Source organism: Fistularia commersonii, chromosome 31 (assembly GCF_037954325.1).
Source record: "Fistularia commersonii isolate RoL2024-O1a breed Wild chromosome 31, RoL_Fcom_v1.0, whole genome shotgun sequence".
Lineage (NCBI taxonomy): Eukaryota > Metazoa > Chordata > Actinopteri > Syngnathiformes > Fistulariidae > Fistularia > Fistularia commersonii.
The window spans coordinates 4,715,727-4,726,775 of NC_141314.1; the positions used below are offsets into that span (position 1 = coordinate 4,715,727).

General features: G+C 43.6%; 1 long non-coding RNA gene across 1 annotated transcript; it reads right to left on the reverse strand.

Annotated features, from left to right (window-relative positions):
- Nucleotides 1-730: 730 nt before the first annotated feature.
- Nucleotides 731-10,499, reverse strand: LOC147215639 (uncharacterized). The gene is made up of 6 exons (XR_015109237.1): nt 10,319-10,499; nt 9,773-10,220; nt 2,914-2,972; nt 1,780-1,954; nt 882-925; nt 731-813 (listed from the first exon to the last, which is right to left on the reverse strand). It is a non-coding gene; the product is annotated as an uncharacterized LOC147215639 (long non-coding RNA).
- Between the last annotated feature and the right edge of the window lie 550 nt (nt 10,500-11,049).

Sequence of the window (11,049 nt, forward strand, 5' to 3'; positions counted from 1 at the left end):
AAGCAAAAAAAGGGACATAACAGGTTAAAAAAAATAGAATTATTAAAAAAAAGAACACCCATTCACATGTAATAGACGCAGGAACTTTAACCCTCTTATTTACATGTCATATAGACATGCAACCATTCAGTCTCTCTTTATCACGTCATGAAGTGACTAGAACGTTCACTCTCATTCACACGTCATATGATCGTGCGACCATTTGCTCACTCATTCACGTAATCCGTGAATCATTCAATTTTCACAGGATCGGACAATCGATACAATGACACAACCGTTCCCCATCACATGCACGACATATAGAGACGTACGACCAACAACTCTCATTCATTCGTCATACAACCATTCACCCTCTCATTCTCATACATTCTCATTTACAGTCAATGGTGGAGTGCGGCTGTGGCTCATCTGGTAGAACATTCGTCGCCGTAGAGTCCAGCTTCGTCGCTCCTATGATGGCCGTCCATCAACCCGACGGCTCCGCCCTCTCGCTCTGCTCGGCCTTCAGTTCATCCCGGAGCAGCTGCATGAAACAAGCGGGTTGGTTAGAAGGAAGCTATCGATCGAGCGGACGCCACAAGCGGGCGTTTTCTGTGCGTGTTGTCAGAAAACCAGGGTTTTCCTGCGCGCCGGCTCTATCCTTCCATCTGCCGACTCGAGCCGCCACTTTAAAAAGCGACAAAACTCATGAGTCTGAAGCGGCAGAGACACAAATCTCCATCAGCTGCAGGGATGAGCTGTTCATTTCTGCTTTTTTTTTTTTTTTTCCTCCTTTGTAACGAGCTGCACGACTCCGGGGTGCCAAGAAACCACCTGCAAACGAGGGGAAAATATCAGCTAAAAATAAGCAAGAAATTAGGTTATAATGAGAAATAAATCACCTTAAAGCCTGTCGAGGAACTCGCAAGACCCTGGCAAGGCGTCACTGGAAATCAACAAGAAATCAGTGAGGGGGAAAAAAAAAAAGGAAAAAAAAATAAACCTGCAGGGGGAAATGAAAATAAAGCTTGAAACCTGCACGGAAATAAATATGAGATAAATATGAATAAGGAGAGGTAAACTCAAGAAGAATAAAGTAAATATTTTAATAAGTCGCGTAAAAATCTGCCCAAAAAATTGTAAAAATATAGTAAGTAATAGTAAGTAAGAACATTTGACAAATAGATCTCGGGGAGAAAAAATTATTAAAATTGATAAATGAACTGGTCAAAAATGACTGGTTAAAAAAAACTGGAGGGAATTTGGAAAAATTACAATAGGGTGTCTGAAAATAAAAATCATTTGTTTTGATTTGATTAATCAATAAGACAAAAAAAAAAAAAGAAAGAAGCCCAGGTTCTTCGATCATCGAAGACGGAGCAAAGAAGCTCCAATGAATCAGTAAAGAGTTATCTGTACAAAAATAAAAGAAAATAATAATAATAATAAATCAACCACACACATTAATATACTGAAACAGTCAGAAAATTAAAATGATCTACCGATGAATAAATGATAAAAATAAAAAGAATTGATAAGAGTTTTCCTTGAATTAGCATAAACCCTCTTATAAATCCTGAAAAAATCAAATCGTCCAAAACTGCTATTATTGATAATAATAATTTTGTTAATAATTTTGAATATTATTGTTTCATTTGTGAGACCACTAACAGTAAAAATTCTGAAACATATTTATTTTTATAATATTATATAATCTAAATAATAATTGCGATTTTGCACAGTTTTCTTTTAACCATCAGTAAAATGACCGAAAAAGAGCTGTCGATCAAAAAAACGGACCACGGGAGGCTCTCTGGCCGGCGAGCGGGTGAGTGGTGGCGCCACCTCGGAGGCCGAAGGAATAAAAAAAATGGCGTCCGCCCTCGTCCCCCCCCCGGCGAACACCCGTCCAGGATCCCAGCCGGTTCTGGCACGGAGACGTTGCACATATTGGTGGAGGCTGATTGGCTCACGTCTTGGCGGCGGAAAAGAAAGAAAAGAGGGGAATGGTTGGTGATTAAATTCACTGGCAGACTGGGCGCCAGCATGCACATGCACGCACGCACACAAACACGTAAATACACACACGCACGCACACACTCGTCTGTATTTATATTGTTGGACAGTAATCCTGTTAATGAAAAATGTGCTGTTTTTCACAGCCTCTGGCAGGAAGAGAGCTCTCGGGTGTGTGTGTGTAAGTGTGTGTGTGTGTGTGTGTGAAGACCACCAAAATAAAAGACACATTTAAAAGAAAAAGAATGTCGCAATCGACTGAAACTGAGTTTGGGGCAGAATGTGTGTGTTTGCGTGTGTGTGTGTGTGTATAAGATCAACCTGTTGTTACTGAACAGGTGAGACTGTGAGATCATCAGATTAGACTACTGTGTTGGTGTGTGTGTGTCTGTGTATGGGGAGGATGTCACCGGTATCCAAACACACACACACACACACACACACACACACACACACACACACACACACACACACACACACACACACACAGCTCTTAGACAGACCAGGTGAGGAGATCCCAAGTGAAATCGGGTGACGTGACATTTTCCCGGACATGTGAAGCTGCCATGGAAACGGCAGCTTCACAAGTCCAGGAAAAAAATAACTAGAAAGAAAACACAAATACACAATGAAATAGATGTGAATAAAAAGATGGTTGAATAGAATTAAAAAGGTGAGAGTTTTTTCTTTTTTACTGGAAAAAGGGAAAAGTTCCAGGTTTGATTGAAATCAGAAAAATGACTGAAAAGATAAGAAAGCACATCTGGGTAGAATCAGAGTAGAAGGGAGTTGGAAGGGAAAAAGGATGAAATGGGTTTAAAAATAAATAAATAAATAAAAAAAAAGTCAGGAAAAAAAAAAAAAAAATCAAAACGTCAAACCAAGATAAAAATAACCGCCAGATTGCCCAAAACATACCTGAGGGTCAAAATGTTGCCAGAAATTCAACAGCAAGCTTGTAATTCATCGGGCTGAACCTGGAAGAAGTCGTGAGACAAAGACGAGTCAGCAAAAAGTAGTATGACGTATACTTACTTGACGTAAGTATGACGGTTCAAACACAAAAAAGAAACTCGAACCCAGAAAAATAAACACGTCAACTTATATAAATGAAAAACTGGAAAAAAAAACGCCTGAAACTCCAGACAAAATATCTGATTACTTGAAAAAAAAAAAAAAAACTCAAATACATGAAAAGACACCTCAAATCCAGATGATATCTGAATACTTAATATCTCTCCGGTACTTAAAAAGTACACCTGAAAATCCAGAAAATGTCCAGATGAAAACTTAGAAACACCACATATACATGTTGCACAAATATACTGAAAACAATGCCTAAAAAAATATAACTTTCAGAAAAAAATGGTCATATCCAGATTTTTTTAAAAAAACATTCATCTTAAAAAACATTATATTATTGCCCTTATATTTAGAATGACACCCACAACCGAGAGAAATACCTTGCTTGAAAACTTGTAAAATACAGCTGAAAATCCTGAAAAAAATTCTGCATCGAAACTCATAAACCTCCAAATGCATATTAATAAACTGTAAAATCCTAAAAAATTAATACATAAAAAGCCTCACACACTTAAAAATACACCTTAAATCCACAAAAAATATCTCTTGGGTACTTGAAAAATATAGCTGAACACCTCAAACAATAAATTATCTATGAATAAATATTCATCAACACCCAAATATATAATAAACCACTCAAGGTCCAGAAAAATATCCAAACAAATACTGAAACCCCACCACATACCTAGAACCACATCAGAAAAAATGCACATTTAAAAATCCATAAAAATACTCAGAATACTTCAAACCTCGGGTTGAACGGACAAAATCTGAAAAATGATTTGAAAAAGGCAGAAACAGGAAATGTATCAATAAAAAAAAAAAAAAAAAAGAAGGGATTTGACATGTAAGATAGAGGGAGGGGGTCTCGCCTCTTCATCTTCCTCTTCCCCTGTTGAAGTACCATAATTTCTCCATCAACCCCTGAATTTCCGTCATACTCCGACTGGCGAGCGAGGTATTTGCGTGGGACAGACGGACCGGCGCCCCCACTCCCGCCGCCAGCGAGTTGTTTGGGGGGTGGGGGGTGCCTTTGCGGGGGGCCATCGACGGCGATACCGACGGCTAATTAATCAAATTAGGTGACAGATGGTGCGCGGGAACTATTTTCTCCCAGAGGAGGCTCGGAGAGGAGCCGGCGGGCCGCCGGTGAAACGGAGCGTCAGCACTCGAGTCCTTTGGCCGTGTCCAATAAGACGGGGGAGGGAGGGCGGCGGGGAGGTGGTGGGCTTTTCTGAGGATTGGAGGAATATGACAGAAAATATTGCTCTTCCCAGCAGGAAGTGATGCGATCAGCGGCTGATATTGCTTTGTGGAATTTTGCCGGAGCGGCGGATTACATTCCCGCTCCCAGGCGTCCGTGACGAGGCCGCGGCAGAAGGCGCAGCTTTGGATCGATCCAACGGCTCGGTGCGGAGAGGGGGGGTGGGTGGGTTCTTGGACTCCTCGTCAAACCGTTTTCTACAAAGATATTAGCATTAAAAGGGGCCAAGTTCAAATATGTTTGAACAATATTTGGTTAATTTCTTCATTTCTTGTACTTTAAGCTACTTCAGTAAACTTTAAGAGAAACAGAGGTTCCCTATTACTTAGCTTGATTTTGTAGATCTTTTCCTGTCAAACTTGCTTTTTTCAATCAAATTCGGTCAATTTTGTTTAATATTTTCATATTTTCGCATCTGTCCTTTCTCATTCACACCTACGGACACCTACGAGTCGCCCACATATTCCACATTGCTCCTGGTGGTTAGCTTAGCTCGAGGCTTGCTTTGACAGGAGGGAGACGGAAAGAAGTTGTCGAATCAGGAACCTTCTAGCTGGGATCTAACATTTCTGACCAATGAGACGCCTGAATTGTCTGTGACGGAGCGAACGGTTGGACATCTCCATATGTGTCCCTGTGATTGACAGGTAACCAGGTTAAGCCCCGTCTCTCAGTTGGGGAAACTGAGAAAGAGGGAGGTTTTATTTCTTATCATTTTAAATTTTTTTATCCCCCCTGTCCATGACTGGAACCCGGCTGCAGCTTGCAAAGATGTAAATAAAAAAAGTGTAAAAAAAAAAAAAAAAAAAAAAAAAGGATGAGGACGTCCATTTCCAAGTATCTCCACAGAAAACACTTTGACCTCCTTGGTTGAAAGGTCAAGGGGTCGTGACCTCCCTGCGGGGTTGCTGCTCTGAGCCGGCTCATGAAACCCTGTCAAGGAGCTCATCAAACATTTAAAATCCAAAAATGATCTCTTCCTCTCCCGGGGCTCCTCCAAGAGGAAGAGGAGGCCGAGCGGCGGAGGGGAGATTACAGCGGGGGGGCGCGGAGCAGCCGGCGGAGGGCAAAAAGAAGGAGCGTGTCAGATTTATGGTGAGGGCGAAGTCAGCGGGGCGTCGTGGTCGGCGCTGACAGAACAGATCCAATATCGCAGCTCGCTCTAATCTGACGAGCGTCCGGGGAGCGAGGTGATACGGCAGATAAAAGTAAATCCACTTGGCAGCGCAGATTTGCCGTCCTCATTTGTTTTCGCCGCGTCGGAGACACCGGAGAGCATTAAGCCCGGAAAATTCCGAGGCTGGGAGAAAAAAAAAAAAAAAGCGGAGGAGACAAATAAAGCGGGACGGTGGGCGCTACTCTCGCCTCGCCGCCGGGGAGGGGGGGAATCTGCATAAGCTGCCCTGCCGGCGAGGAAATCGGGGAATCACTCGAGACTTTTTTTTTTTTTTAAGGAGGCAGTTCATGTTTATTTTAATGTCAGTGTTATTTTTAAACTCTTTTTTCTATTTAACAAGATTTTTTTCAAGAAACACATATGACGCACATATATACATATATATGTGCACATATATACATATATGTATGTGTGTGTTTTTTCAATAGTTTCATGAGCCCATTGGATTTCAACTTAATTTCTAGCATGAGGTTGTTTATCCAGATTTTATTTTTGTAGTGGTTCCAAGTATTTCATCAATTTTTACAGCTGAATTGGATCATCGAGTGATTTTTACTCGTTTATGTTTTCCCGGCAGTCCTCTTTTCATCGTGACACCGGGGAGGATAGAGCTTGCGGTACGAGGCAAAAAGAAAAAGAGAGGAAGGAAAAAAAAAAGGAGGAGATGAATAACGGAGGTGTGTAAGATCTGCACGGCCACTGAATTGGGTCGGGAGCCGCTTCTCATTTTCCAGCCTGGAAGCTTCTCCGCCTGATTAGCGAGCAGAAATCCAGCGCATGTGGGCGACACGCAAACACAACCCCGCTGCTCTAGGGACACACACACACACGCAGTCACACACACTTACACAGACACACCATGGGCTCTAACGAGTTCCCCCCGGTTCAGGAACTTTGTCATTTCCAGCAGAGAAAACGTCAGCCGGCCTCTCAGACCCTCTGATCTTTAACCAGAGCTGGAGGGACGTGACGACGGGCCGGGGGGTAAGAGGGGGCGGAGGGGGAGGAGAACTGGAGGTGGGGGATGTTCCTCTCTCAGATCCACCGGGGGGAAGCCGCGCTCTGTCAGCTACTCCACGATGAGTGAAAAAAACGCACGGAGCTCCGCTCGAAATGCGAAGGGACGGCGAGAAGTGAACTGTTTACGTGTCATTTATCCATCTGTTCATTTGGTCATTCGTTATCTGAACCGCGTATCCTGCATTCGGGGTTGCTGGAGCCAATCACAGCTGTCATTGGGCGAGAGGCGGGGCTCACTCTGGACCGGTCGATCACAGGGCCGCATAGAGACATGCAACCATCCACCCCTCATTCACTCATCATATCACTTCCATTCACCTGTCTGGACAATTTAGCATGTGTTTGGACTGTGGGAGGAACCTGCAGGAACCCCACAGACAGGTGGAGAAAATGGAGCCTCCACACAATGAGGATACCCAACACCGCCCATCTTGCTGTGAGGTGGGAGTGGGAACCACTGCGCCACCGTACCACCATTCTTCAAGTCACTTCAGGCAATTTTCTTTTTCCTAGGTTACAAACTGAACATTTGCAGGTAACCTCAGTGTAACTACCAGTTAAACTGCTGGTACCTAGCCACTGCTATAAGGGTCAGTGCCTGGTCATAGTTTCGGGTGACTTTCTGATTAATTTTGGTTATTTTTCAGCAAATTTCAAATAGTTCCCTCGTAACTGGTAGCTAACATCACTTGCTGGTGATGCGGTGGTTGCTCGTAGACAACAAGTCCGTAACTTCCTGGTTCACATCTGGTTAAGGTGACTGGTTAAGGTAACTGTTTGGTAACTGGCTGGTTTCCACGCCCTGACCTTGAGCACACTGCAGAACATCTGAAGTCTCATCGCAGGCCTTAATGATCCTCCATTGACATCAAAGGTAATTAGCATTGGAAAGCGCCTGGAAGTGAGCATTAGCATAAGGAAGTAGCCTAAAATAAAGAACTACCAAAACAGAGGCTCCGCTCCGACACAACCGTCTGATTCAATTATAATTCCAATATGGAATACCTCGCCGGTGCCTGTGCTGACTCCCGCAACCATCCTGCTGACTGGGGTCGTCTGTAAATCCTGTCCTTAAAGTCTGATGTCCAATCAGGCGGCGGCATGTTCCAGGTGCTTATGGCCGACATGTTTATCTGTCCAAAGGGCCGAGTCAGCGGCTTCTCTCGCCAATAGCCGGGCGGCGGTGTTGGCGGCAGCTCCACATGATTGATCCGTCAGCGTATCTCATCGGGCCGTCATGTCTGGGGGGGCGAAGGTGCTGAACCGCCGCCAGGCTGAGAGGCTTTTAGCCAGCAAACGGGTCAAACCCCGCCGCCATCATCGTAAGAGGCGGCGTAAATCTCCCGGTCAGCTGATCGATACTCGGCTAAAAGTGATGAATGGGAGCTGGACGCACGCCGTCTTTTCATCTCCTGACGGCGGCGAGATCTCATCTCTCAGCCCGGATGCACTGGCGGCAGCGGCGGGTGGGGGCTGGTGATGTCACGGCTTGGCTGCTGTCAGGGGAGGGGTCAGAGGTCAGAGCACCAGATCGCTCCTGGCCAACATTTGGCTTTGAATTGAAAACAACATAGACAGAAAGAGGGATTTAACCGTTTAAGGAACATTTAAAAAAATCAATAACTTTATTTATAAAGTGCCGCTCTCAACAAAAGGCAGGCCGGCAATAGGTTGAGGATAAGAAACATTATGTCCGTTTTAATTCAAACTAAACCTGGCGGTCAAATTGGGAAGAAAGTGATTCAATTAAAAGCAGAGGTGGCATTTGTTCGTCGGGACAACATCGACCACATGAAAATATAGGATGATTAGCCCCATCCCCTGTTTTTCCATTTGGAATCAGAATTGTTCTCCCCGTCAGTGTTCAGTCCTCCTGTAGTACCACTTTTATCCTCAGGGGGTGACAGAGAGCAGGACTCAATTGTCAATCACACTCAATAAATTATCGTGATTCTGATTCTTTTTCGGTTCAAATCCGCCTTTCTTTTGTTCCCGACGAATCATAGATTTATTTGAAAAAGAGATGGGACACAGTTGTTTCTGGAGTCAGAGGCCAAAGTGTTTTTCAGAAGTCAAACAACTTAACATGATTGGAAAAAGCCTGCTTTTTGTCTGGAATTCTGAACAAATCATTTTGAATTCCATTTTTCTTTTCAGTCTTTTATAAAAACTGGTGTTGTCATTTTGGTTGCTCTTTTTTGTAATTTATTTCTTTTGATCTGCCTGAACTAATTTCTTTCAGTTTTAACCCTCTCAGGCTCAAATTAAGTTGTGGCGTAATTAGCTAAGTAGCATTTAGCTGTCGCAAATCTGCAACATCTGCCTGGAGAGGGTTAAAGATGACAAAGATAAAGAAAAAACATGATGAATATCTAAAAAAAAGAAAAAAAAAATGCCCTTAACAAGAAGTCTGGCAACCATTTAAAGGACGCATTTTTGTTGTCAATATATAAAATTTGAAAAGAAAAAAGAAAAAAGATCCCCTAAGTTACCTTGAAACATGCAATAGTTTAGATATTACGACAAAAAAAAAAAAACAGCGGGAATTCAGCTAAATAATTGCAGGAAATTATCTCAGGGAAAGAGTCAAAACTTTGGAGAATACAAAAAAAAACCTACAATATAAGATTAAAAAAAGGAAAATTAAAAACTTTAAAATCTGCAAGAATCACTAAAACATTAAACTCTTCAGATCCTTTCAGACGAACAACAAAAACCCTGAAAATCAGCCAAAAACCATCATGATTTGTAGAAGGTTACCTCTTGATTTATTGGTTATCTACCTTAGTTCCCCATCGTTGGATCAATAAAGTCTATCTTATCTTATCGGGGGCTCAGTAGTGTTGAAAGGTCAATCCAGGTGTGAGTGTGTGTGTGTGTGTGTGTGTGTGTCCCACGGCCTCCCGGGCTCTGCCATCCTGCGTCAGGGCCTGACACCTCTTACAATCACAATATTGGAAATGTGATTAAGGTAGTCAGCAGCTAACGTCCCCCCCCCCCGCCCAGGCATAGACACCTGGAAGCCATTAGTGACCTCTGAAAGCGTCGAGACAGCGGAGCTGATGAGCCCTGGACCGGCCCCCGGGGGCCCCGGGGACTCCGGGGACTCCTCCGCCGCCCCCCCCCCCCCCCCGCCGTCCGTCAGGTAGCATCAATAAGAGAACGGCGTGACACAACAATGAACATCCCGGCCCACGTGACGATCGCGGCGGTGAATTGAAGCCATAAATTACCTGCTAACGTTGAGGAGCGCTGTGATTAATGGCTCCATAAAGCGCCGAGACACAAAGACGCGTCTCCCGATGCGCCGTCCCGCTTCTTGTGCTCGCCGCCGATGATTTACAGCGCTGGCGCGGAGATGGCGCGCTGACAAACAGTGAGTCGTGCGGTACCTGTGGAAAAAGCAGAAATATGGACACGTTCGCGGCTTCCTTTCAGGGGGCAATAATGGCCGTCCGGCGGGTGACGGGCCCCATAAATCACGACGACGGGCGGTTTTGTTTATCCGCCGGGGTTGGAGGTCTGAGGCGGCGTATCTGTCCCCGCCAGATGTTCGCCTTCCGCTCCGCTCAGCAACTTTCGGCAAGTCCGCTCTCATTGTGCTACGCGTGAAGGTTTGGGAGAGTCTCATCCCCACCGTGCTCAGGTGGTGGGAGCTGCCGGAGACCATTTTGTCCACCTCTGGAAAAATTCTAATATTTCTTGATGTGATTGCTTTTTTTCTTTTTTCTTTTTTTACTAAATTAAGGGAAAAACTTAATAGAAATAAATTGCCTTACTATTTGACTGGAATTCCCTTGCGGCAAGGAGGTCCCTGGTTGGATTCCCAAAGGGCTGCTTCCTGTGTGGAGGCTCCAGTGTCTCCATGGGGTTCCTCAGGGTTCTCCAGGCTCCTCCCACACTACGGAATCCCAGGAGACCCGAAATTGGGACCACAACCCCAAGTGCAGGATAAAAGGTCTAGAGAGTGAATGACTGAATGAATGAAATCAAAAGGCTGTCGCTTACAATTGGGATTAGCCCAAAAATTTGCATTAACTACCTGAACACTAAATGAAGATATGCCTGAAATAACCAAATTAACATTAAAATAAAATTATTAGTAACAGGGATTTAATCTATACACAGAAGCAACAATTCATGTTTGTTGCATAAAGGTTTGTTTTGAGGTTAAAAAGAAAATTAAATAAAGGAAAAAAGATGAAGTGGTGAGACACAGGCAAAATGCTTAAAAATATCATATTTTTAAGCATTTAAATTATATTTACCAGAAATCAACTCGTAAAACAGAAAATCTAACAAAAAAAAAAACATTTGCTTCGATTTTGCTTAAGCATGAATCAACTGTTTATATTGAAAACAATAATCAGTTCATTATAACCAGTTCATTCCATAACAATTACCTGTAAAAAATCAAATTAAACAAGTTGGAAATACGTGGGAATTAGGAATCACCTGCATCCAGGAGGGCCAAACATCTCCCGGGGATTTTCTGCATTTGATCAGGAGC